Source organism: Ranitomeya imitator, chromosome 3 (genome assembly GCF_032444005.1).
Source record: "Ranitomeya imitator isolate aRanImi1 chromosome 3, aRanImi1.pri, whole genome shotgun sequence".
NCBI lineage: Eukaryota > Metazoa > Chordata > Amphibia > Anura > Dendrobatidae > Ranitomeya > Ranitomeya imitator.
This window is the reverse complement of record NC_091284.1, coordinates 650,301,783-650,327,830: the sequence shown is the minus strand read 5'-3', so window position 1 is coordinate 650,327,830 and position 26,048 is coordinate 650,301,783. Positions and strand designations below refer to the sequence as shown.

At 46.0% G+C, this 26,048-nt stretch overlaps 1 protein-coding gene across 3 annotated transcripts in view; it reads left to right on the top strand.

Annotated features, from left to right (window-relative positions):
* ELF1 (E74 like ETS transcription factor 1) overlaps nt 1–26,048 on the top strand; it is a 209,955-nt gene that overhangs the window by 53,993 nt on the left and 129,914 nt on the right. Inside the window, exons 1-2 of one of the 3 annotated variants that reach the window (XM_069758205.1) lie at nt 1,795–1,876; nt 18,659–18,705. The exons of 1 other annotated variant lie outside the window; for it this stretch is intronic. The gene's annotated coding sequence lies outside the window, so the exon portion shown is untranslated. Of the gene's footprint in view, nt 1–1,794; nt 1,877–18,658; nt 18,706–26,048 lie in introns of those variants that run through there. One more of the 3 variants, XM_069758204.1, reaches the window with a different exon arrangement.

The following is a 26,048-nucleotide window of genomic DNA, read 5'->3' as shown; positions in this document are numbered from 1 at the left end:
AACGTTACCCGGCAATGCTTTGTCTCTTCTGTTGTTTGACATACCCGCCTGGCTTCTGACCTTAGACTCCTTGACTATCCTGACTCACGGCTTGGCCAAGAGAAGTGACTAGTAGTGATGCGCGAATATACTTGTGCTCGGGTATCCTCGAGTTTTTTTAAGCGCTCGGAGATTTAGTTTTTATTGCCGCAGCTGAATGTTTTACATCTGTTAGCCAGCATAAGTACACGTGGGGATTCCCTAGCAACCAGGCAACCCCCACATGTACTTATGCTGGCTAACAGATGTAAAACGTTCAGCTGCGGCAATAAAAACTAAATTTCCGAGCACTAAAAAATACTCGGAGGACACCCGAGCGTGCTCGGGAAATCTCGAGTAACGAGTATATTCGCTCATCACTAGTGACTAGCATCACATTAATGCTTCTGTTTAGATGCACCTTTAATCACTTATTCACCGTAACTGAATGGACAAAAAGTATCCCATCTAAATGCCAATAAATGTTTGAGTCACAGAGCTGAATAATGTTCTGCAACTGCTTATCACTGTACCCCTGTAGTAGAACCAGTAGCGTAGCTACCCGGCGGGGTGCAGAAGTGACGGTCGCTCAGGGCCTCGCGCCCTGAGGGGGCCCACCTGGAGCTACGCTACTGTTAACTGTATCGGCCAATAGTTAAATCCTGTGGCAGAGTAGGGAGAATCTATCTCTCTGCTCTGACGCCCGCCTGCTATGGGGCCCATGAGCAGACGGGGGGCCCTGGTACCAGCAGTGGGCTACCCGCTTGTCATCGCAAGGTTAGCTGTATCGGCATTTAGCCGATACAGCTTATCGCATTGATGGGAGAAGGAGTGCTATGCTCCTTCTCCCATCATCCCCCTGTCAGCGTCTGAAGTCGCCGACACTGACAGCGGGCGCGATGACGTCACTAAGCGGCGCCCGCTGTGAGGAGATGAACGGGAGCAGCACAGGAACCAGGAAGAAGAGGTGAGTATTTTTTATGGGGGCTGCCTTATACTACAGGGTCTGCCTATGAGGGGTGTGTGTGTGCTGCCTTATACTACAGGGTCTGCCTATGAGGGTGCTGCCTTATACTACCGGGTCTTCCTATGGGGGTGCTGCTTTATACTACAGGGTCTTCCTATGGGGGTGCTGCTTTATACTACACAGTCTGCCTATGGGGGCTGCCTTGTGCTCTAGAGTCTGCCTATGGGGGCTGCCTTGTGCTCTAGAGTCTGCCTATGGGGGCTGCCTTGTGCTCTAGAGTCTGCCTATGGGGGCTGCCTTGTGCTCTAAGAGTCTGCCTATGGGGGCTGCCTTATACTGTATGGAGATTACAGTGAAGGGGCCATCGTATCGTGTTGGAGGCTACTAAGGGGTCAGTATACTGTGTGGGTGGTACTATACAGTGAGGGTCATTATGCTGTGTATAGAGGAGTGTACAGGGGGCAGACTCGGGACATTTTTAAATGTAAAGTGGGCACTTAATTTATATAGGGGAACTCAGGTTACTGTGACTATTAAAGGGGCACACAGGGCATTATTACTTTCTATGGGGCAAAATGTGGGCACAGTTTTCTAGGGCACTTGCACCCGGCATTACTATATTATAGAGGGTTGCTTTAAAATTTAGAAGACACAGAGAACCACACAGCAGGTTGCAGTAATAGGGACACATACGGCAGCAGCGGCTCAGTATTAGGGTACTAGTAGGATGAGGAGTTTGTGCAGGTTGGGAATAGATGGTGTTGGCTGAAAATGAGGTGTGAAACGTGTCTTTGTTTTATTCTCTGCAGACGAGTACTGGCTGGAAGAAGTTGTCATGTTGGTCTGGGCCAGATGAAAAATGAACAATCGTCATCAGAAAGAACGTCAGCGGTAAGACATTATCTGTAACTCTGCTGTGATCTCTTATATGTTCTGTAGGACTGGTATCTACCACTGACCATATGGCGGTAACATCCATGTTTGTCTTTATATAGAGATTATCTTCAGTAACAGCGCGGTCATCTGCTGAGGTTCTCCTATTGGGGTGCGTCACCCTTTTGTATTCAAGGTTACCTGGTTAAGGGCCCACTCAGAAGTTTTGCCCAACCTACCCCCCCTCCCCCCCGGAACCAAAACCCTAGTTACGCCTCTTGAGTAGAACTTGTAAAAAACCCAGAGTTCCCCCTCCCTTAAATGTGATAATCTGAGACCAATATTCTATTACCGGTAAGTGGGGTGATAACATGAAAAATAGTGCTTGTATGACCCCCCGTTGTGGCTTCCCTTTATTGTAGTCCATGCCGAGCTTCTCAAGTAACCCATGGAACCCCTTTAACATCATTGCCCAAAGCTTTCAGATGCAACTGTCAGCTATAAGTATTTTAGTTAATTTTACAATCAATTACCAAGTATATTTTTCAAACTGACCTCACTATTTATTTCCATGTCTCTCAGCTGGCTGCTCATCTCTTCAATGAACTCCTGCTTGTCTATAATTTTTTTGAATTTACTTCATGGCTCAGACCTCCAGTTAACCATACATCTGCTGTAAGCCTAAAACTCTTCTTTGTTATTATGGTTCTGTTCACGCTACTACACTGTTTCAACAGTGTGTAATCTTTTTTTGCCAGTTAGTATCTTGTTTCTATTCATCAGTATTGCCTGTGATAACCATCAGTCTGTTGATTGCATACAACTCTGCCATTAGCGATTTGATTGCTGCATGTCCTGGACTGACTATATTACATCTACAGTTCTTATGTACTATTATGCACACTCTTGGTGCTGTGTCTTTTGGTGTTTCCTGTGCAGATTATTTGTGTGTCTTTACAACTTTTTAAGTCCTGTCCTCACTGATCCACTTGCAGCCCTACCCGCTGTGCCCGTTGCCTTTGGTCCTTGTTGCTCACACTTAAGGTACCGTCACACTAGACGATATCGCTAGCGATCCGTGACGTTGCAGCGTCCTGGTTAGCGATATCGTCCAGTGTGACAGGCAGCAGCGATCAGGCCCCTGCTGTGCTGTCGCTGGTCGGGGAAGAAAGTCCAGAACTTTGTTTCGTCGCTGGACTCCCCGCAGACATCGCTGAATCGGTGTGTGTGACACCGATTCAGCGATGTCTTCGCTGGTAACCAGGGTAAACATCGGGTAACTAAGCGCAGGGCCGCGCTTAGTAACCCGATGTTTACCCTGGTTACCATCGTTAAAGTAAAAAAAACAAACACTACATACTTACCTTCTGCTGTCTGTCCTCGGCGCTCTGCTTCTCTGCTCTGGCTGTGAGCACAGCGGCCGGAAAGCAGAGCGGTGACGTCACCGCTCTGCTTTCCGGCTGCCCGGCGCTCATAGCCAGACCAGAGAAGCAGAGCGCCGAGGGCAGACAGCGGTAGGTAAGTATGAAGCGTTTGTTATTTTTACTTTAACGATGGTAACCAGGGTAAACATCGGGTTACTAAGCGCGGCCCTGCGCTTAGTTACCCGATGTTTACCCTGGTTACCGGGGACCTCGGGATCGTTGGTCGCTGGAGAGCTGTCTGTGTGACAGCTCTCCAGCGACCAAACAGCGACGCTGCAGCGATCCGGATCGTTGTCGGTATCGCTGCAGCGTCACTTAGTGTGACGGTACCTTAAGTTACTGCTTGGAGCACTCCCCTCACCAGGTGAGCACATAACAGCATCACATTTAAAAAAATCTTACCATTCAAAAGATACTAAGATCTGAGCTCTGGTCCTTATTTTACAAGTGCAACAATCTTATAATTCTGGGTGAGTGGCATCAGAGTGTCTAAGGGGTGTTGTCCTTTATGGAGAGTGCCATGTCGGCGATGGCACAAGAGTTCAAGTCCTCTTAACTCTCTGAATAGGCTATTTGTAAATTTTAATTCCCAGAGGATAATTACATTGCCTTCAAGTCTACTGACATGGCACTCTTACAAGGGGAAATGTTATCTCTTAAAACGCCACATGGATGAAAATATATATATTTATATACGGTATATATATTCTATATCTACTATATAATTGTCTAAGGGTCACTTCCGTCTTTCTGTCTGTCCTTCTGTCTGTCCTTTTTTCTGTCACGGATATTCATTAGTTGCGGCCTCTGTCTGTCATGGAATCCAAGTCGCTGATTGGTCTCGCCAGCTGCCTGTCATGGCTGCTGCAACCAATCAGCGACGGCCACAGTCCGATTAGTCCCTCCCTACTGCCCTGCAGTCAGTGCCCGGCGCCCGCTCCATACTCCCCGCAGTCACCGCTCACACATGGTTAATGCCAGCGGTAACGGACCGCGTTATACCACGGGTAACTCACTCTGTTATCGCCGCTATTAACCATGTGTGACCAAGTTTTTACTATTGATGCTGCCTATGCAGCGTCAATAGTAAAAGGATCTAATGTTAAAAATAATTAAAAAAAAAATAAAAAATCATTATATACTCACCTTCCGCCGCCTTTCCTGCTCCTCACGACGCTCCGGTAACCGCTCAATGCAAGCGGCAGGTTCCGGTGGCAAGGATGGTATGCGAGAAGAACCTGCCATGATGTCACGGTCATGTGACTGCGACATCATCACGGGTCCTGCGCTACCAACCCTGAGACCAGAAGCTGCCGAGTGCACCGCACACAGGCGACATGACTACAAGGGCTCCCTCGGAAGGTGAGTATATGTTTATTTTTTATTTTTTAACCTGTGACATACGTGGCTGGGCAATATACTACGTGGCTCTGTGCTGTATACTACGTGACTGGGCAATATACTACGTGACTGGGCAATATACTACGTGGCTGGGCAATATACTACGTGGCTGGGCAATATACTACGTGGCTGGGCAATATACTACGTGGCTGGGCAATATACTACGTGGCTGGGCAATATACTACGTGGCTGGGCAATATACTACGTGGCTGGGCAATATACTACGTGGCTGGGCAATATACTACGTGGCTGGGCAATATACTACGTGGGCTGGGCAATATACTACGTGGGCTGGGCAATATACTATGTGGACATGCGTATATCACTCACTCACTCACTTTTCTCTCTCTCACACACACACTCACACACACTCACACACACACACTCACACACACACTCACACACACACTCTCACACACTCTCACACACACACACTCTCACACACACTCTCACACACACTCTCACACACACTCACACACACTCTCACACTCACTCTCTCTCACACTCACTCTCTCTCACACTCACTCTCTCGCGCGCTCTCTCTCGCGCGCTCTCTCGCGCGCTCTCTCTCACGCGCTCTCTCATGCGCTCTCTCTCACGCGCTCTCTCTCACGCGCTCTCTCTCACGCGCTCTCACACACACACACACTTTTTTTTCTTGTCGTGTGCTTGTGAATGAAGCCCTAAGTTAAGTTGATCTGTGATAGTGATGCACTTACTGGCCATAGATCTTCTGACCTGATCTTGACAGCCTCATAAATGCATCATGGACCGTGACACGTGGATGTGTGAATGTGGCCTTACGGAACATTCTGCCACGCTACATGGATGTCAGATTGCTGATCCGACCTATACTAGCTTCATTCGTTATTTCTCAGATTACACCCTGCATATACATTTGTGCACCATATATACAGCAGTGACCACTGTGAGGTATTGGGGCGCTGCGTGATATGTGTTGCCTCCAGTCTCCTGCTTCTGGATATCAATGGATGCAGGAGTGAAAATAGGACAGCTGCCTCATTTGTTTGTCTGGGTGGGGAACCCAAGTTCTGTTTATCTGTAGAATGAGCAGTTACACTTTTGTGCAACTTCTCCTTTTGCGCTTTCTATGGAACTGCTTTTCCATTTATCAGTGACAATGAGATCTGCTGAATCCTGGCCATGTGATCTGTGAGTTACCTTGTACAATGAATGTCCCCAGTCTAGTGATACAATGATAAAGAGATTGTCACACGTATTCACAGACAGTATACACAGCCATGGCCAAATGTTTTGAGACTGACACACATTTTGGTTTTCACAAAGTTTGCTGTGTGTATAGAGCTTTTAGGTCTATATTTATATTGTTACTGAACTACAATTATCAGCACTTCAAAACTTTTAAGGTACCGTCACACTAAGCGACGCTGCAGCGATACCGACAACGATCCGGATCGCTGCAGCGTCGCTGGAGAGCTGTCACACAGACAGCTCTCCAGCGACCAACTATGCCGGTAACCAGGGTAAACATCGTGTTACTAAGCGCAGGGCCGCGCTTAGTAATCCGATGTTTACCCTGGTTACCAGCGTAAAAGTAAAAAAAAAAAAAAAAACACTACATACTTACATTCTGCTGTCTGTCCCTCGGCGCTCTGCTTCTCTGCCCTGTGTAAGCACAGCGGCCGGAAAGCACAGCGGTGATGTCACCGCTCTGCTTTCCGGCCGCTGTGCTTACACAGGGCAGAGAAGCAGAGCGCCGAGGGACAGACACCGGAATGTAAGTATGTAGTGTTTGTTTTTGTTTTTTTACTTTTACGCTGGTAACCAGGGTAAACATCGGGTTACTAAGCGCAGCCCTGCGCTTAGTAACCCGATGTTTACCCTGGTTACCAGCAAAGACATCGCTGAATCGGCGTCACACACGCCGATTCAGCGATGTCAGCAGGAAGTCCAGCGACGAAATAAAGGGTACCGTCACACAGTGCCATTTTGATTGCTACGACGGTACGATTCGTGACGTTCCAGCGATATCCATACGATATCGCTGTGTCTGACACGCAGCAGCGATCAGGGACCCTGCTGAGAATCGTACGTCGTAGCAGATCGTTTGGAATATTCTTTCGTCGCTGGATCTCCCGCTGTCATCGCTGGATCGGTGTGTGTGACACCGATCCAGCGATGCGTTCGCTTGTAACCAGGGTAAACATCGGGTTACTAAGCGCAGGGCTGCGCTTAGTAACCCGATGTTTACCCTGGTTACCAGCGTAAATGTAAAAAAAAAACCGTACATACTTACATTCCGGTGTCCGTCAGGTCCCTTGCCGTCTGCTTCCCGCACTGACTGACTGCCGGCCGTAAAGTGAAAGCAGAGCACAGCGGTGACGTCACCGCTGTGCTGTGCTTTCACTTTACGGCCGGCAGTCAGTGAGTGCGGGAAGCAGATGGCAAGGGACAGACACCGGAATGTAAGTATGTACTGTTTGTTTTTTTTACGCTGGTAACCAGGGTAAACATCGGGTTACTAAGCGCGGTCCTGCGCTTAGTAACCCGATGTTTACCCTGGTTACCCGGGGACCTCGGCATCGTTGGTCGCTGGAGAGAGCTGTCTGTGTGACAGCTTTCCAGCGACCACACAACGACTTACCTACGATCACGGCCAGGTCGTATCGCTGGTCGTGATCGTTGGTAAATCGTATAGTGTAACGGTACCCAAAGTGCTGGACTTTCTGTAGCGACCAACGACATCACAGCAGGATTCTGATCGCTGCTGTGTGTCAAACTGAACGATATCGCTAGCCAGGACGCTGCAACGTCACGGATCGCTAGCGATATCGTTTAGTGTGACGGTACCTTTATTGCTGGTTGACCATAGTTGGGCCCAGTCCTGCTCGACCCTTATTCATATTGAGGTCATTTTGGACACATGGTAAGGTTTTAATACTAGAGGTTAGAACTGTCCTGATTGTGTGCACCTTATGCTGGTGGGATGACTTATTTGATCAAAAATGGTGTTTACGATTTATTTAGGGGCATGTATTATCAGCCAAGGTTTCACTGATCTCCCTGCAGAGGTGTGTGCCCCAGGAAAAAAACAAAAAAAAAAACTAACTCCCCCTTGGGTAGTCAACCTCTTACATGGGAAGAAGTACGTGCCCCAGTGGGGGAACAAAACCCAAAGTCTCTCTTTGGCATTTCCATACATAGGAACTACTAGAACTTAACAGAGTTGTCCACTACTTTGACTATCCATTCTTAATTGGTATTTTCCCCGTATAAAATAAAAACGGCATCTATTCCCTCCGGTGCTGGTGGCATTCTCATGACGTCGGCGCCTGGTCTCCCTTGTCTCTTGTGTTGTCAGATGAGCCCTAAACTCAATCAGCAGCCACTTCATTCTCACTTGTAACGTACCTGACATTTGGAGGCAGCAGCTCTCACCACTTCATTCCAAGGAACTGACCATGTGGTGGCCTCTGAGAGTGCAGGGCTCATGTGACCTAACACGTGGAGACGAGGCATCGGCATCACCCAAACGGTGCTGCCACCAGACTGGAGTATAGGCTGTTTTTATTTGATATGTGGAGTATAGCGATGGAGAAGGGATAATGTAAATGGTGGACACTCCCTTTTAAGCTGTGATTGTTGACTTTACAAGTAAAAAAGCCCTTATACATGGGCCAGTAGTAGGCCAAACACGCATTTGTGGAATCATCGCTTCGCTTACAAAGGCCTTAAAACCATGTTTGATGTGAATATAGCTTTACTACAGTGGAGCCCCTATCGGGCCGGGTGCCCATGATCCGTAAGTAGCAGCGCATTGGACGAAGCACATGTTCGCTGCAGACTATTGAACACAGGTGAATCCGCATGTAGTCACTGAACTATACGGATTTACTGCATACAATACATTCTGTTGGTGACATTTCTCTTGTGAAGACGCTAGACTGGAAAGACCCACTGCATGTCTGTCTCCGCAGGTGATCCACAGACGTCTGTGCATGCATAATGGGCACGGGCTTTCTAGAAATCCCATCCTCTACGCTGTAACATCTGGACGCAGCAAAATTTGACGCAGCATAAATACACCGCTGTTACAGAACCCCAGCACCAAGAATATGTTATGCAGTATATATTATGTATAAAAGGTTCCATGTGAAATGCATCAGTCCACAGGCTGCGCCCCTGGGCAGAGAGGACACGATATTGCCCTTCTGTCCTCCCCCACCTTAGTAATTCCCACAGTAAATATCAGCAGGCTCCAGCCCCCTGCAGCTATTGTACCAGTGTAACGGGGTCTCCTGTGCTGTAGTACCTCTTTCAGCACCCCCCGTGTTTCAGGAGGTCCACTCTGCTTTTGCTGGATTCTGAATGAAGGACGCTGGCAGGAATTCCTTGATTACGTGAGAGCATATAAAAGCTGACTGCTACTCCACGTATTTCCAGTCTAAAAGAACACACTTTATTCACAGCACACAGAATATATAACACAGATACACAGGGCAGGCCAATAGAAAAAGCAAGCCAGACATACATTACAATTGCCGCAGGGGGCCGGAGCCTGCTGATATTTACTGTGGGAATTACAAAGGTGGGGGAGGACAGAAGGGGGATATCGTGTCCTCTGCCCAGGGGCGCAGCCTGTGGACTGATGCATTTCACATGGAACCTATTATACATAATATATACTGCATAACATATTCTTGGTGCTGGGGTTCTGTAACAACCGCGTCAAACCCGGATCGTGGGCACATATTTTTGGAGATGTTCTGTGTCGATCCTCAGCACTGATGACTATGAGCATGAATAGATATTTTGCGTGGCCTACTTTAGAGGGAGGGAGTGAGCACCTGTCAGACACTCCTTTACTTGCGAAACAAAGGAACATGCAGTTTAACATCGAACTTGGCTTATTCTTGTTTCCTTCAATAGACGTTGACGGGGCAGTGGCCTCTAGAGATGTTACATGTCAGCAGTCTTTGCCCTTTGGCAATTAGTGATACAAAGGAATTGTAGTAAAATCTGCTCTACTAGAACCTGTTTTAGTTCTGCTGTAGTTTTAGAAATATCAAGAATAAAGTGATAGAAACATACAGGTATTTTCTAAGGACTTATTTAGACGTCTGTTTTTCACATGCTTTTGTATTCTTGGTTTTCCCGGAACACGTACCCATTAGGCTATGTAAGGTCTTAGCCACACACGAGATGTATTTGAGTCCATCATGATGACTAGGTTCACATTGCGTTAAGAACATACCGTTTAAAGGATCCGTTAAACGCATGTACAGAAATGAGCCAAATTTGTTGAAAATTTGGCTTCACATTAACGCTTGCGTTAACGCACGTGACTGCGTTTGTCATTCTGATGTCCGTTCGTGAAGCATCCGTTTGTCTGCGTTCAGGCACTGTCAATAAAGTTGTTCTCTTTTTTTTCTTCTCCTTTTGTCAGCGTCGGGTGTGGGTGCATACACATTCTCCATTTTGCAAGCATTGAGTGAACTTCTGCTAGCAAGATATTTGTGTCTGAGCTCATTAGATTTCGCTTGATGCAGTTGCGAAAACGTATTTCCCAAAGGAGATATTGGATCCATGAAGTGAATTTATTACGGAATACATATGGTGCCTTTCAATGTGTTAGAGAGTCTCATGTTTCCTGTCACATGACCACATGGACTACCCTCATTAACGCAATTCAAACGTATGGTTTCATTTGGAAATTTTGCATGATTTGCATCTGGCTGCGTTTGCAATAGCCTTCAATGGCAGAATTGACGCTTCCGTTATTCTTGCGTTAGCTTGACTGGACCTGAAAACGCTGCAAGCCGCGTTCGAAGGTCCGTCATAAAAAATGTGGCAAACGCATGCCAATTTTGACATGCGTCACGATGCGTCACACAATGCAAGTCTATGGGTGCGTTACAATGTCCGTTACATTGAGTTTTCACTACTTAAAAACGTGTCCATTAGACGGACTCCCCTAGCGCAATGTGAACCTAGCCTAAGGGCCTGTTCATTTGTCCCTATTACAGAGATGAATATGCGGCTCCACCTCCCATAGGGGTGGAGCTGCATATTCATCACTGTAATGGGCGGCACCACTTGACCACTCATACAGGAGAAGCTGCGGCGAGGACAGGTAGCAGCGCCAGCGAGGGAGCCGGGTAAGTATTTCATTAACAGCGGGGGGGGGGACGCACAGGGGGTGGGAGGGGGTTGGGGACAGGAATTTTTTTTTTAAACACAAAAAAAAATAGTTTTCATATCTTCTCTCCAGCGAACGATGCTGGAGAGCAGAAATGATTAGCGGCTTCAGCACCACGCGGTGGGGACAGTGCTTACAGTAGCGCTGTCGCCTGCACGGCACACGGACTGCACACGGACAACATCCGTGTGCGGTACGTGTTTTACATGGACCCATTGACTTTAATGGGTCCGTGTAATACGTGCGCTCCCACGAACACTGACATGTCTCCGTGTTTTCCAAACGGACACACGGTCCGTGAAAACACGCTGACATGTGCAGAGACACATTGATTTTAATGTGTCTACGTGAGTCAGTGTCTCCGGTACGTGAGGAAACTGTCACCTCACGTACCGGAGCCACTGACGTGTGAAACCGGCCTAAAGGGGTTGTCTGGTCAAAATCGATATTTCTGCAGTCACTCTCTGTGCCTCCTGAATTATGAACCCCCTAGCAAGGATTCGCGGTTTGAGTTGGGATCAGAGGGTATGTGGGAGTTATACCTTCTCCTAGCCAGTGGACACAGCCTCACTTCATACACTTGTATGGAGCAAGGCCATGCATCACTAGCGGGGGTGCAGCCTCTCTCAATACAAGTGTATGGAGCAAGACCAAGCCCACTAGACGGACTTTGGCCTGGAGTATGTATAACTCACACATACCCTTCTGTCCTGCTTCAGAAACCGGTGAACCCCTAGAGTGCATGTACTGGGGGATTCATAAGTCTGCAGTCACGCACAGTGACTGCAGACTTATCGATATGGACTGGACAACCCCTTTAATTATCAAATCGGAATGCTTAACCTGACTTCTAAATAACATTAAATGCCTAATGTTGCAATGGCAGCTTGGTTGAATTATTAATTGCTGCCTTGCAAAGCCTCCATGTGCACATGTTTCATCTGATGTCAGTTCTACTGTCTGCTCTTGGAAGATAACACGCTAGCCACCGTGCACCGCCTCATCTGTACAAGTAGTGAGCGTGTAGACACGTTTTTGTACGGGACATTGCTAAGGCTACGTTCACATTTGTGTTGTGCGGTGCTGCGTCGGCGGCACAACGCAAACAAGAACGCATGCAAAACGCATTGTTTTGTGACGCATGCGTCCTTTTTTGGCATGATTTTGGACGCAAAAAAATGCAACTTGCTGCGTCCTCTGCGCCCTGACGCTTGCGCCAAAAATGACGCATGCGTCACAAAACGCAAGACAACGCATGTCCATGCGCCCCCATGTTAAATATAGGGGCGCATGACGCATGCGTCGCTGAACCTGTGCCCGACGCAATGCAAATGTGAACGTAGCCTAATAGAGCAAGCACTGATCAGCATGAATGCCTCAATACCTGAAGAACTAGTCCATCTCTCTGGAACAATCGCAATGTGTCATTCAGGTGCAGCTTCCCATACCAAGGTTTATTTTCGCAATAAGCAGTGCTGTCAAAAATGAGGCAATGTTCAGAAGTTTAGGATTCCACGTCTAAATCCTGAGAGAATCCGCTAACAATCTGCAGCTATAAGTGAATGGTACATTACAAAGCATGTAATGTCACCTAAAAGTTTACTGAGCCATTTGGGGAATCACCTTGAAAAGGACAAAAATGTCTCTTCAAAGTAGTTCACTAAAAAAAGAGGGGTATTACCCAGTGAAGACAATCCTGCCCATATGCCATTCATGCAATCCCCTCCGTAATATCATACTAATCGCTTCTAAAGTTCTTTATTCCTGAAAATTATTACGTGGAAGAATAACAGTATTTAAGTATAAGTTGAGCAAAAAGGTTCACAGGTGCAGTTGGTAGTCCATGGCCACCGGTGCAACGCTCTGCCATCGTCCGCACAGCCATTCCTGATCAATAAGCCCAACAACACGTTACCATTGCAGCGTGACGTTGTGCTGGGAATGTGGCAGGTAGGAAAAGGTTCACGGAGCTCAGTCTGCGGCCACAAGACCAGTCAACATGATAATTCAATCAGGGTCTTGCATATCTATTTTTTTTTTCCATTTGTTCCTAGTCTATTCACTTATAGCCAGCAGACAAAGACGTAATCAAATGACAAATGAGCATTTTGCCTTTTCATCAGTCAGTTGTTGTACACTGTGCAATGATCTGGAATACATTTTTGCATGAAGAGCTTTATAGTTTACTAAAAGGGTTTTCCAGGATCACTGTATTGATGACCTGTCCTTGGATAAGAGATCCATAATAGATGGGTGCTGGTCCACACTCTGGCACTTCCAACGATTATCTGTTTTTGCCTCTGGTGGTACCAAGATGTATAAGCATTAAAGGGGTTGTCCACTACTCGGACAACCCTTCATAAACACTATTCACCAGTTTAAAATAATGGAAACAAAACACCAAAAAACCTTCTTTGTCTCCCACGCCATTTCTGTCAGCACTGGTTCTCCTATGACATTGTTATGCCGTATAAGCACTGCAGCCAATCGGTGGCGGCTTTGGTGACTGCTCATAGGCTGCAGTGCTCCTATGACAAAACAAGGTCATGCAAGACCTAGAATGGCACTGGTGCAGGAGGGGAGTAAGAGTTGATTTGATTTTTTTATTTGTCTTTTATGTGTCACTATTGCATAGAAGAGTTGTCCAGGAGTGGACAATGCCTTTTAAGTGGAAATTTTGACCCCCTAGTACCTGAGAATCATGGAAGGTGTTTAAAAATCAATTAGAATGGGGAAAATAAGTATTTGATACTTTGTCAATTTTGCAAGTTTTACACCTACAAAGATTTGAGAGGTCTATAATTTTTATCGTAGGTACACTTCACCTGTGAGAGACAGAATCTAAAAAACCCCCCAGAAAATCACATTGTATGATTTTTTTTAAATGATTAGATTGCATTTTATTGTATGAAATACGTATTTGATCACCATCCAACCAGCAAGAATTCTCTCACAGATCTGTTAAGATACCGTCACACTTAGCGACGCTGCAGCGATACCGACAACGATCCGGATCGCTGCAGCGTCGCTGTTTGGTCGCTGGAGAGCTGTCACACAGACCGCTCTCCAGCGACCAACGATGCCGGTGACCAGGGTAAACATCGGGTAACTAAGCGCAGGGCCGCGCTTAGTAACCCGATGTTTACCCTGGTTACCATCCTAAAAGTAAAAAAAACAAACACTACATACTTACCTACAGCCGTCTGTCCTCCAGCGCTGTGCTCTGCACTCCTCCTGCACTGTCTGTGTGAGCACAGCGGCCGGAAAGCAGAGCGGTGACGTCACCGCTGTGCTTTCCGGCTGACCGACGCTCACAGCCAGTACAGGAGGAGTGCAGAGCACAGCGCTGGAGGACAGACGGCTGTAGGTAAGTATGTAGTGTTTGTTTTTTTTACTTTTAGGATGGTAACCAGGGTAAACATCGGGTTACTAAGCGCGGCCCTGCGCTTAGTTACCCGATGTTTACCCTGGTTACCAGTGAAGACATCGCTGAATCGGTGTCACACGCCGATTCAGCGATGTCTGCGTGGAGTCCAGCGACCAAATAAAGTTCTGGACTTTCTTCCCCGACCAGCGACAGCACAGCAGGGGCCTGATCGCTGCTGCCTGTCACACTGGACGATATCGCTAGCGAGGACGCTGCAACGTCACGGATCGCTAGCGATATCGTCTAGTGTGACGGTACCTTTAGTTTTTTTTTTAAAGAAGCCCTGCTATACTCTGCACTCATTACCTGTATTAATTGCACTTGTTTGAACTCGTTACCTGTATAACAGACCCCTGTCCACACAATCCGTTGTACTCCAAACCCTCCACAATGGCCAAGACCAAAGAGCTTTCTTATGATACCAGGGACAAAATTGTAGACCTGCACAGAGCTGGGATGGGCTACAAGACAGTAGGGCAAACAGGTTGGTGAGAAGGCAACAACTGTTGGAACAATTATTAAATTGTCATTCTTCCTCGGTCTGGGGCTCCATGCAATTTCTTGCCTCGTGGGGTGAGGATTCCTCTGAGAAAGGTCAGTAATCAGCCCAGAACTACACAGGAGGACCTGGTCAATGACCTGAGGAGAGCCGGGACCACAGTCTCAAACATTACTGTTAGTAGCACATTGCGCTATGGATTAAAATACTGCAGGGCACGCAAGGTCCCCCTACTCATGCCAGTACATGTCCAGTCCCGTTTGAAGTTTGCCAGTGACCATCTGGATGATCCAGGGGAAGAATTGGAGAAGGTCATGTGATTTAGATGATACCAAAACGATCAACGATGAGTACAATCCCAAGAACTGTCCGAACCGTGAAGGATGGTGGGGGTAACATCATACTTTGGGGGTGCTTTTCGGCAAAGGGGACAAGACGACTGCACCGTATTAAAGCATGGATGGTTGGTGTCAGGTATCGTGAGATACAATCAGCCCTCAGTATGAGCATTGAAGATGGGTCGTGGATGGGTCTTCCAGCATGACAATGATCCGAAGCACACATCAAGGGCAACTAAGAAGTGGCTCCGTAGGAAGCATTTCAAGGTCCTGAAGTAGCCTAGCCAGTCTCCAGACCTGAACCTAATAGACATACCAAACAGCAAGAATTCTGTCTCTCACAGACATGTTAGTTTTTCTTTAAGAAGTACTCTGCACTCATTACCTGTATTAATTTTACCTGAACTCGTTACCTGTGTAAGGATTGGCTGTGTAAGAAGCATTTTGAGGTCCTGGAGTGGCCCAGGGAGTCTCCAAACCTGAACCCAACAGAAAATCTTTGGAGGAAGCTGAAACTCCATGTTGCCTAGGGACATCCTCAAACCTGAAATATCTGGAGAAGATCTGTATGGAGGAGGGGGCCAAAATCCCTGCTGCAGTGTGTGCAAACTTGGTCAAGAACTACAGGAAACATCAGACCTTTGTAATTTGCAGACAAGGGTTTCTGTACCAATTATTAATTCTGTTTTTCTATTGTATCAAATACTTATTTCATGCAATAAAATACAATTACCGTATATACTCGAGTATAAGCCGACCCGAGTATAAGCCGACCCCCCTAATTTTGCCACAAAAAACTGGGAAAACCTATTGACTCGAGTATAAGCCTAGGGTGGAAATGCAGCATTTACCGGTGAATTTCAAAAACAAAAATAGATCATTATTTCCCCATAGCTGTGCCATATAGTGCTCTGCACTGTTCATATTGCCCCATAGCTGTGCCATACTGTGCTCTGCAGCGTTCATGTCTCCCATAGCTCTGCCCCATATAGTGCTCTGCACCGTTCATGTCTCCCATAGCTCTGCCCCATATAGTGCTCTGCAGCGTTCATGTCTCCCATAGCTCTGCCCCATTCTGTGCTCTGCAGCGTTCATGTCTCCCATAGCTCTGCCCCATACTGTGCTCTGCACCGTTCATGTCTCCCATAGCTCTGCCCCATATAGTGCTCTGCAGCGTTCATGTCTCCCATAGCTCTGCCCCATTCTGTGCTCTGCAGCGTTCATGTCTCCCATAGCTCTGCCCCATATAGTGCTCTGCACCGTTCATGTCTCCCATAGCTCTGCCCCATATAGTGCTCTGCAGCGTTCATGTCTCCCATAGCTCTGCACCGTTCATGTCTCCCATAGCTCTGCCCCATATAGTGCTCTGCAGCGTTCATGTCTCCCATAGCTCTGCCCCATTCTGTGCTCTGCAGCGTTCATGTCTCCATAGCTCTGCCCCATACTGTGCTCTGCACCGTTCATGTCTCCCATAGCTCTGCCCCATACTGTGCTCTGCACCGTTCATGTCTCCCATAGCTCTGCCCCATATAGTGCTCTGCAGCGTTCATGTCTCCCATAGCTGTGCCCCATACTGTGCTCTGCAGCGTTCATATCTCCCCATAGAGCTCCACATAAATCTGTGCCATGGCCGCTGCTGCTGCAATAAAAAAAAAACACACATACTCACCTCTCTTGATTGCAGCTCCCAGCGTCCGGTCCCGGCGTCTCTCCGCTCTGACTGATCAGGCAGAGGGCGCCGCGCACACTATATGCGTCATCGCGCCCTCTGACCTGAACAGTCAGAGCGCAGACGCCGGGAAGATGGAGCGGCGGCTGGAACGTGGACAGGTGAATATAACATACTCACCTTGTCCTGGCGATCCTCGCGCTGTCCCCTCCTGTCACAGCTGGTCTTCGGTGCCGCAGATTCTTCCTCTATCAGCGGTCACCGTTACCGCTGATTAGAGAAATGAATAGGCGGCTCCGCCCCTATGGGAGGTGGAGCCGCCTATTCATATCTCTAATGAGCGGTCCCACGTGACCGCTGAAGAGGGGAAGAAGCTGCAGCACAGAAGCCCGTGGGACGGCAGGGACAGCGCGAGGATCGCTGGGACTAGGTAAGTATTCCTCAGCGCCCTCTCCCCCTCACCCGCCAACCACATCGCTACCGTGACTCGAGTATAAGCCGAGAGGGGCACTTTCAGCCCAAAAATTTGGGCTGAAAATCTCAGCTTATACTCGAGTATATACGGTATGTAAAAATCATGCAATGTGATTTTCTGTTTTGTTTTTTTTTTTTTTTATTTTTAGATCCTGTCTCACAGGTGAAGTGTACCTATGATAAACATTACAGACCTCTCCATTCTTTGTAGGTGGAAAAAATTGCAAAATCGGCAGTGTATCAAATACTTTAACCCCCCACTGTATATACAACTGACTCCGATACTTCCATTATCAAATGTCCCACAATGTCCTGCTGTTGGGAATTATCCTTGGACCCTGCAGTTCCATATCTGGTTTTGGTAACTTCCTGTGTCCGCACTTGCCTAGTAAAGTGTATGAAGGGGGCTGAGTAACAGGTGCACCCTTCTCTATGAATCGGCCTTGAGAAAGAAGGTAACTAAGCGAGCAAGTCAGCCAGCCACCTTTATCCACATCACTGGTCATCTCTGACAGAGGAAGCCTTCTCCTGTCCGAAACGAAACATTGTAAAGCGTATTTGGTTAGACTAAACATAATGAAATTCTAACCAGATAGAAGGAGACCGCAACGAATCCTTGACAGGTGCAGGTCCCACCTCTGTGAACATGAATACCACCAAGGCAGGAAACCTAATGTGACCTTGTGGAGGCTAAGATACCTGTGTGGCCAAACAGTTTAGCGCACCTACACATCTCCCATGTTTTCCATCTGTCACTGCTCTTCTCTGGCTCTTTAAATTCAGAGATGTCAATAAAAATAGAGGGGTGTGAGTGTGACAGTTGCTGGGAAAGATGCACCTAAATGTTTGGCCACCCAAGGGTGCTCCGAGCGTTTCTACTTGGCTTGAAGAGTCATTCTGTGCTGACAGTCCCGTTAAAGTATATCAAATGTTAAGCATTAAAAAAAGAAACCATAGTGATGATAATATAACTGGTTTTCTCATCCGCTCACATTCAGCAGGCATTTTCCTGTTGGTAGATGTAGTAAGTGCTTATCTGCAGATTTCCTGTGCAGCCCTATTGACACGGCTGTGTGGTCTCATACATTCCATGTCGCCTCCCAAGTACCTGGCCCTCCTTATTGCGCTGCCTCATGCACTTTGCTCTGTTCTTGGGTAAGGTGGGGCAGGGCGTTCCTCTTCCCAGCCTGCCCTGTGTGTGTTTTGTCTTACCTGCACATTTGCATGTTTGACCTAGCAGGATAATTGGGCCCCAAGCACCATGGGCGTTCCCTCCTTCACTAACACACAGTTTCATGTATGACTCAGAAGGCTGAGGCAAAGATACCACTTCCCTAATCTGCCGTGGCCATTTTAACTAGCTTTTAAAACCTTTTTCTGATTTCAGACTTGTGGAACCTATACATGCAGGATCCTCGGGGAGCTGGTGACGAGGTAGGTGCTGTGCCTTTGGTTTCATCTTCTCAATGCCAGATCTGACAGGTAAACACATATTTTCCATCAAGGCGATAGTGAACATCAGATCTCTGGCTACAAAGCCATAACCAGTCCGAATCCTCAGGCGTATATATCTACCTCCCCATATGAAAAGTAACATTAGGTCACCTTAGTCTTACTTATCTTCATGGGTGGTGTATAAGGAGATCCACACGTGTGACGACTGTCATACCTAGTGAACTGGGTTGGGGTATTACACGCCGCTGACACCCTAAGTATTCGCTTAATATTTGAACCATAATATTAGATTTATATGATCATGCTAGTGTTTATACATTACCCATCATCCTGGTCATAGGGTCTTCTAAATAGAGCAGGAATCCAATTGTTCTTAAGCCCCCCATACATATCAGATGGCTGCCGACACCTATCATGGTCGCCTCTTCCATACACAAGCACTTGTTTGGCCCAGCATTCTGTACTCTATAGATAATGTGCACACATTGAGTACGGTACTTGCAGCAGATGTTTCTACACCAAAACCTAGAGTGTTGGAAGAGAAAAGCATTGTGTACAATCCGCGCATTTTCTATACGTTTTTACGTTTGTTTTTGATGCGTCGTTCTTCCATTAATTTCAATGGATGAAATAGTCTGGAAGTTTTGACATGCTGCAGATTTGGAAATCTCTTGGTTAAAATCTGCAAGGAAAAAATAAACAGCGTGTCCATGAGATTTCAGAAATCTGTCACTGCAGTGTTTACCGTTGAAAAATGCGTGGAAATAAGGCAGCAAAAACAATTTGAACAAGCCCTATGAGAGAAGAATTGCCAGACATGTCTGCTGGCTTATCTCACGTAGGCGAAGATGATCGGCAGTCCATAATCTGACATGCACAATCCATGTCTCCCACTTGGCGAACACTCCCATACATATTGGACTGTTGGCCAAACTTGTCCATACTGGCGGCTATGGCTAGCATTAGTCTAATACATAAGAGACTATTTTAGTTGTGTGCTTTATCCACCTAAGCATTATATAGTTCTATGTCCTCCTGCAGATGGATCTTATTTTTCACTGTGATATAGAGAAATCGATGGTAAGCATATTGGAAAGTGTTTAGTTTCTGCTCCACTTGGAGAGGGTTATTTTGGCAAAGTCCTAGTGTATTAAGCTGTTCAGGAGACCCACAAAGCAGTCAGCACTCGGATCGTGAAACATTTATGTGTGAAATTGGATACTGTGCATTTTAATACTTATATTTGAAATTGTTTCGTTAAATTATTTATTTTTTGATGGATCAGTTTTTTAGACCACCATAACGGACACAGACTTGGGCTTCTTTCACACGTCCGTGTCTCCAGTATGTGTGGGCACAGTTTTCACACATAGTGGAGACACTGACGCACGTAGACCCATTCAAATGAATGGATCTGTGCATCTATCTATCTTTTTTTTTTTTTTTTTTCCTCGGACTGTGTCCGAATGACCCACACGTAGACATGTCCTTTTTTCTGCAGCTGCACGGATCACACGAACCCATTCAAGAAAATAAGTCAGTGTAAACATGTACCGCACATGGATGCCGTCCGTGTGATGCATCAGTATCACACGGGGGGCTGCCGGGGAAGAAGCGCTATAGTAAGCGCTGTTCCCCAGTGGCTGGTGCTGAAGCTGGCTCTTATCATTCTTCCCTGCTCTATCGGCGATCAGCACCAGCAGAAGAGAATGATGTCCGAACGATGACAGCAGGTGGGGGCTTTTGGCACTGTTACCCCCATCATCCGACACCTGCTGTCGCTAATAAGTCAGGAGCAGATGATCAGGGTATTCCACAGATGCCGCCTGTGATCTAACTAACTAAATGAATGAAAAACCCGACGTGGGTTCCCCCCTATTTTCTTGAACCAACCAGACAAAGCTCACTGCTGGGGGCTGCAACCCTCAGCTGTCAGCTTCTGCAAGGTTGGTTATCAAGATTGGAAGGGTGCTCATGCTGTTTTTTTTAATTATTTAAATAAAAAAAGGCGTGTGGTCCCCCTAATTTTTGACAACCAGCCTTGTTAAAGCTCACAGATGGGGGCTGGTATTTTCAGGCTAGTAAGGGGCCATTGATATAGGGCCCCCAGCCTAAAAATGGCATCCCGCAGCTGCACAGATAAGGCGCATCTATTAGATACGCCTTTTCTGGCGCTTTGCCCGGCTCTTCCCACTTGCCATGTAGGGGTGGCAAGTGGGGTTCATATTTGTGGAGTTGATGTCACCTCTTTAATGACAGGTGATATCAAGCCCACGGTTTAGTAATGGAGAGACATCTATAAGATACCTATCCATTACTAATCCTATAGTTATTTGTTAAAGAAAGACACAGCCAGAATAAAATCCTTTATTTGAAAAAATTACAGACTCCTTTAATATTCTAAATTAAACCATACTTACTACAACACCTAATTCCCTGATGCCCTCTATCTCCTGTAATAAAAATAAAATAATAAACCAACAATATACCATACCTGTCCGTCGTTGTGTCCCAAGCTGTAATCCATGTCTGGGGCTAAATGATTTTCAACCTGGACGGTGCCAAGATGTGACCTTCCCGGCTGAGAACCACTGGTGAATGAGCTGCTGAGATCGCGGTATCATTCACCAGCGGTGACATCATCGAGGCCAGGCTGAACTGCGGTGACCTCAGGACCGTGGGAAAATGCTGGTGATGTCACCACTGGTGAATGATACTGCGCTCTCAGCATCTCATTCACCAGTGGTTTTCAGCCGGGACGGTTGCATCTTGGCTTCAGCACCAGCCACCGGGAGCAGCGCTTACTGTAGCTCTTCTTCCCCGGCGGCCGTCCATGTGGTACTGATGCGGCACACGGTTGCCACACGTGTGCCGCATGTAGTACACACACGGACATGGATATCTGCGGTACCAGTTTTTCTGGTACTGGAAATATCAGGAAGTGTGAAACCGGCCTTAGGCATGTTCCCGAACTGAAAGTGTTAATGATTTATAGTATAGATATTATAGTATAGGTTTTGATATATTATTGAGGACAATATGGAGAATTTTCACTTCATATCTACGTTATGCTTACAGAATAAGTGAATTCTTTTAAACCTGGACTATCTATTAGCAGATGTGTCATGAGATTTCACAATACAAAGTATCTGCCTTATGGCGTTTTTGCCTTTTGGATCAGCACATTAGGTTAAAGGTTGGACGTAATGGACATGTGTTTTTTTTTTTAAACCCTTATTACTATGAAACTGAAGTACGGTAGTAGTATGACTTTATTTTAGACCTGATGCGGTTAGTGTGTTTCCTTTGAAAATCCAGGGCAGAATTCCTGTATATATTTGATATTAAAACTGAGCACGTTTTAAGTCCAATTTTAGCTCCAGGTAGATTCTAAAATTTCCAGTGTAATATAAAGGATATACAACCATTATGATGTGAATTTTCATAGCAAGTACACCAGCCTCATCAGATATGAGATCTATTTAATAATGTATGCAGTTTGTATTGATAAATCTGGAAGATCAGCTCTATAACTTTGTTAAAAGGACCATACATATTGGACAAAAGTCTACTGAATTTTTTATGTCTGTGGGGGCCTTGTGACTTTATGAAGGCAAATGTTTTTTGGGAGAAGTAATGGGCATCTTTCAACATGCTATAGTTCCTGTGAATTATAAGTTCGTGTCAAAATGTTCTAGGGCTATGTGTGCACACAGTTTTTTGGAGCAGAAACTGAGTAGAAACTCTTCAAATCCTCCTAAAAATTGTAGAGTTTCTGCTCCAAAAAGACTTTGTGTACAGTGACTTATGTGATCCTCCCACTACCTGCCTGACTCAATGCTTCAGCTGATCAGTAGACCTGACAACATGGCCGCTGGACCAGGATCCTGCAAAGGTTTTTATCCTCTGTAATGATCGGCAGTGTGGACATGTCATTATTATGATCTAATATGGAAGAATTAGAGTATCTGATGCTTCTGCTTTCAGGTACTTTCCTTATTGTGAATCTGTACTTTCACACCAGAGCGGGTGAATAGATAGGTGTGGTAATACCTAGTAAATGGCATATTGGCGAGGCATCATTTACAGGTGCTTCTCACAAAATTAGAATATCATCAAAAAGTTAATTTTAATTCAGCTCTTTAATACAAAAGTGAAACTCATTTATTATATAGAGTCATTACAAACAGAGTGATGCATTTCAAATGTTTATATCTGTTAATGTTGATAATTACGGCTTACAGCCAATGAAAACACAAAAATTATTATCTCAGTAAATTAGAATAATTAACAAACACCTGCAAAGGCTTCCTAAGCATTTAAAAAGGTCTCTTAAGGTACCATCACACTAAGCGACGCTGCATCGATACCGACAACGATGTCGATCGCTGCAGCGTCGCTGTTTGGTCGCTGGAGAGCTGTCACACAGACAGCTCTCCAGCAACCAACGATCCCGAGGTCCCCGGTAACCAGGGTAAACATCGGGTTACTAAGCGCAGGGCCGCTCTTAGTAACCCGATGTTTACCCTGGTTACCAGCGTAAACGTTAAAAAACAAACACTACATACTTAGCTTCAGCTGTCTGTCCTCCGGCGCTGTGCTTTCCTCTGCACTGTCAGCGCTGGTCAGCCGGGAAGCAGAGCGGTGACGTCACCGCTCTGCTTTCCGGCTGGCTGGCGCTGACACAGGATGCAGGAGGAGTGCAGAGAAGCAGAGTGCCGGGGACAGACAGCTGAAAGTAAGTATGTACGGTTTGTTTTTTTAACGTTTACGCTGGTAACCAGGGTAAACATCGGGTTACTAAGCGCGGCCCTGCGCTTAGTAACCCGATGTTTACCCTGGTTACCAGTGAAGACATCGCTGGATCGGTGTCACACACGCCGATCCAGCGATGTCAGCGGGAAGTCCAGCGACGAAATAAAGTTCTGAACTTTCCTCAGCGACCAACGATCTCCCAGCAGGGGCCTGATCGTTGGTCGCTGTCACACATAACGATTTCTTTAACAATATCGTTGCTACGTCACAAAAAGCAACGATATCGTTAACGATATCGTTATGGGTGACGGCACCTTTAGTCTGTTTCAGTAGGCTCCACAGTCATGGGAAAGACTGCTGATTTGACAGATGTCCAGAAGGCAGTCATTGACACAGTTCACAAGCAGGGTAAGCCACAAAAGGTCATTGCTAAAGAAGATGGCTGTTCAGAGTGCTGTGTCCTAGCATATTAATGGAAAGTTTAGTTTAACCCCTTTACCCCCAAGGGTGGTTTGCACGTCAATGACCAGGCCAATTTTTACAATTCTGACCACTGTCCCTTTATGAGGTTATAACTCCGAAACGCTTCAACGGATCTTAGCGATTCTGAGATTGTTTTCTTGTAACATATTGTACTTCATGATAGTGCTAAAATTTCTTCATATAACTTGCGTTTATTTGTGAAAAAAATGGAAATTTGGCGAAAATTTTGAAAATTTCACAATTTTCCAACTTTGAATTTTTATTCTGTTAAACCAGAGAGTTATGTGACACAATATAGTTAATAAATAACATTTCCCACATGTCTACTTTACATCAGCACAATTTTTGAAACAAACTTTTTTTTTTTCAAGGAAGTTATAAGGGTTAAAATTTGACCAGCAATTTCTCATTTTTACAACCAAATTTACAAAACCATTTTTTTTAGGGACCACCTCACATTTGAAGTCATTTTGAGGGGTCTATATGGCAGAAAATACCCAAAAGCGACACCATTCTAAAAACTGCACCCCTCAAGGTGCTCAAAACCACATTCAAGAAGTTTATTAACCCTTCAGGTGATTCACAGCAGCAGAAGCAACATGGAAGGAAAAAATTAACATTTTACTTTTTAGTCACAAAAATGATCTTTCAGCAATAATCTTTTTAATTTCCCAAGGGTAAAAAGAGAAAATGGACCTCAAAAGTTGTTGTCCAATTTATCCTGAGTACGCTGATACCCCACATGTGAGGGGGAACCACTTTTTGGGCGCATGGCAGGGCTCAGAAGGAAAGGAGCGCCGTTTGACTTTTTCAAGCTAAATTTGGCTGGAATTGAGATCGGACGCCATGTCGCGTTTGGCGACCCCCTGATGTGCCTAAACAGTGGAAACCCCCCACAAATGACCCCATTTTGGAAACTAGACCTCCTAAGGAACTTATCTAGATGTGTCATGAGCACTTTTATCCCCCAAGTGCTTCACGAAAGTTTATAACGCCCGGGCGTGAAAAAAAAAATTCCTATTTTTTCCACAAACATGATCGTTTAGTCCCCAATTTTTTATTTTCTCAAGGGTAAAAGGAGAAATTGGACCCCAAAAGTTGTTGTCCAATTTGTCCTGAGTACGCTGATACCCCATATGTGGGGGGGGGGGACCACTGTTTGGGCGCATGGCAGGGCTCAGAAGGAAAGGAGCGCCGTTTGACTTTTTCAAGCTAACTTTGGCTGGAATTGAGTTCGGACGCCATGTCGCGTTTGGCGACCCCCTGATGTGCCTAAACAGTGGAAACCCCCCACAAGTGACCCCATTTTGGAAACTAGACCCCCTAAGGAACTTATCTAGTTGTGTGGTGAGAATTTTGAACCCCCACGTGCTTCACTAAAGTTTATAATGCCCAGGCGTGAAAATAAAAAATCCTATTTTTTTCCCACAAAAATGATATTTTAGTCCCCAATTTTTAATTTTCCCATGGGTACCAGGAGAAATTGGACCCCAAAAGTTGTTGTCCAATTTGTCCTGAGTACGCTGATACCCCATATGTGGGGAGGAACTACTGTTTGGGCACACGTTGGGGCTCGAAAGGGAAGTAGTGACGTTTTGGAATGCAGACTTTGATGGAATGTTCTGCTGGCATCATGTTCCATTTGCAGAGCCCCTGATGTGACTAAACAGTAGAAACCCCCCACAAGTGACCCCATTTTGGAAACTGTACCCCCTAAGGAACTTATCTAGGTGTTTGGTGAGAATTTTGAACCCCCACGTGCTTCACTAAAGTTTATAATGCCCAGGCGTGAAAATAAAAAATCCTATTTTTTTCCCACAAAAATGATATTTTAGTCCCCAATTTTTAATTTTCCCAAAGGTAACAGGAGAAATTGGACATCAAAAGTTGTTATCCAAATTGTCCTGATTACGCTGGTACGCCATATGTGGGAAAAAACTGTTTAGGCACACGTTGGGGCTCGAAAGGGAAGTTGTGACGTTTTGGAATGCAGAAATGGTCTGCGGTCGTCATGTTCCGTTTGCAGAGCCCCTGATGTGCCTAAACAGTAAAAAAAAAACACAAGTGACATCATTTTGGAACCT